This window comes from Montipora capricornis, chromosome 3 (genome assembly GCF_036669925.1).
Source record: "Montipora capricornis isolate CH-2021 chromosome 3, ASM3666992v2, whole genome shotgun sequence".
NCBI classification, from domain to species: domain Eukaryota; kingdom Metazoa; phylum Cnidaria; class Anthozoa; order Scleractinia; family Acroporidae; genus Montipora; species Montipora capricornis.
Window position 1 is genome coordinate 34,531,616 of NC_090885.1, and position 2,500 is coordinate 34,534,115.

The 2,500-nt window shown below is 43.8% G+C and overlaps 1 protein-coding gene across 1 annotated transcript in view; it reads left to right on the forward strand.

Moving 5' to 3' along the window:
* The window catches only part of LOC138042978 (tubulin--tyrosine ligase-like protein 12), a 26,785-nt gene continuing 24,285 nt past the window's right edge, over nucleotides 1-2,500 (forward strand). Inside the window, exon 1 of the mRNA XM_068889073.1 lies at nucleotides 1-76. The gene's annotated coding sequence lies outside the window, so the exon portion shown is untranslated. The remainder of the gene's footprint in view (nucleotides 77-2,500) is intronic.

Genomic DNA, 2,500 nt, shown 5'->3' on the forward strand with positions numbered 1-2,500 from the left:
CACAAAGGCCCAGTTAACAGTGGCAGGAATAATCTGAACACTTTTGGAATACACTTCGTGAAAGCTAAAGAATGAGGTAAATTTGTGAGAATTTGAGGATGCACGTGGAATCGGTCCCCCATGGAAATTGATGACTTACTCATCACACAAAGGGAAAATCGCATTCATGAAATTGCATTCATCCAGTTGCAGCGTTTTTCTCTAAAATGGAATGCCCCTTTCTCGTCTTCACATCCATCGCCCTCACTCCTGATCTCTCCAATCCAAAAATCCCTGCACTGTACGGTACCTCACCACACTTTAATACAGCTCATGCATTTATCACCTTAATCAAATTCCCACCATACAACATTGACCTCACCACCAGTGTCACCATGCTCAAATACTCCGACTTGACCTTCTCTTTCATCTCCTGCATAATTATATCCGCCCCTCCACACACCTAGGTACTTATACCCATGCTCATCAACCTCACCCATCACCTGACGATCCGACAATAATTCAACATGATTCCTTCAATAATATAGTTTATTATATGGCTTGTGTTTGTAGCCGATATAACGCGCGCTCTGATTGCTAATTGTGATTGAATTGTAGGGCATTATTCTCCCGTAATGCCCACGGCCGATTACGGCTTGCAAAAAACAAAGCAAAAGGTAATTAAAAACCATATAATAAACTACTTACTAACCGAGCTAGCTCAAGCCGTACCGGGGATATTGGCCCTTGGTCGTTTTTGTATAGACCTTGCTGCACTCGGTCCGTACTTGCCACGACCTCGGGCCAATATTCCCAGTACGGCTTTGAGCTAGCTCGGTTTAGTAAGAAGTTAATAATAATAATAATTCTTGACTGTCTGTGATCAGAACAACCTGCAAGGAGATGGTATTCAAACTCTAGAGAAAGCAGGGGTGACGTAGTGGTTTTGCACTCGCCACCCACCAATGTGGCCCGGGTTTGATTCTGGACTCATGGCCATATGTGGGTTATGTTTGTTGTTGGTTCTTTACTCTACCCTGAGAGGTTTTTTCTGGGTTCTCCAGTTCCCCCCCTCTTCTCAAAAACCAACATCTCTAAATTCCAATTCGATCAGATGCGGGACCTCCCTGAAACCATTTTCGCATGAGTGGAGCTTCCTCAGTAAATATTATTATTATTATTATAATAATTATTAATTATTATTATTAACATTGCTTATCCTCCGCCCCGGAGTTGGGTCTTAGAGAATTATCACACGCAAAAAGTGTCTTCTGGAGGATTAATTAAGTTGGTCCCAATGACTGCATTCCTCCAAACACATCTGAAATCCCGAGATCTTTAAAAAAAGTCCTCCAACCAACCAGACACCACACCCAAACAACCTACCACCAATGGCACAATCTTCATTGACACCTGATGCATCTTCCTGATTTCCTTTGGCAGAGGAGAGTAGTTGATGATTTTCTCGTCTTCTTTAGTCACTATGTTCTTATCCCAAGACACTGAGAAATCAGCAAATGACCGCTCCTGAGCCACTCAATACACCACAGCAATGTCTGGACAGTATTCTTCTGTCTTGTCTTGATGCTGCTATCCTACCAGATCTCCACATTGCCATCCTCTGACACCCTCACCTTATATGGAACCTCCTTATACCACTTATCAGCACACTTCACACTATATTTCCCACAAAGCTCCCAGTACACTCCTCCGATACTCCCTCTGCCCCAACCAGTACAACCACTTGCCACATGCTCTACATCTCCCTTCTAAATTGTGGCCTGATTTGTGAAGAACCCTCGTTCCCATACCCCCCCCCCTCCCCGTTACTCTTCCCCAAATACACAACTCTATTAAAGCTACTGCCATGACCTTCCATCAGCCACTTCAATGACATCCCTCATAAATTTCCCATGCAACTTATTCTCGTGAAATGTCTCCACCTGCTTCTTATATTTGTTTGTCATTTCTCCAACCTGCAACCTCTCTCCCACAACCTTCAACATCCACTCATCACTCGCGTGATAAAAAATTATATTCATACAGACCAAGTTCCTCCTCCTTCACACACTCATGCTCCCTGGTCAATCCCCTCCTACCACCCTTCCTATTTTTGTACAACCTCACTACACTCCCTTTCTTTTTGGAACGGCCAAACATTGCCAACATCTCTCTCATCTTCATATCCATTGCCTGCAGTTCCTTAGCACTCCAATCCAAATCCCTGCACTGTACCTCACCACACCTATAGCCCATGCATTTATCACCGTAATCAATTTCCCACTGTACAACTTTAACCTCGCCACCAGTTTCACCCTCCTCAAATAGTCCAGCTTGACTTTCTCTTTCATTTTCTTCGACATATCTGCACTCTCCAACACATCCAGGTTCTTATACCCATTCTTGTCAACCTCACCCATCACCTGACCACAGCAACACAATTCCTTCACAACAAACCTCTATCCCCTGCTTCAACACCAACACAGCACAACTCCATTCCTTTGTTCCTTGAAGAAACCTG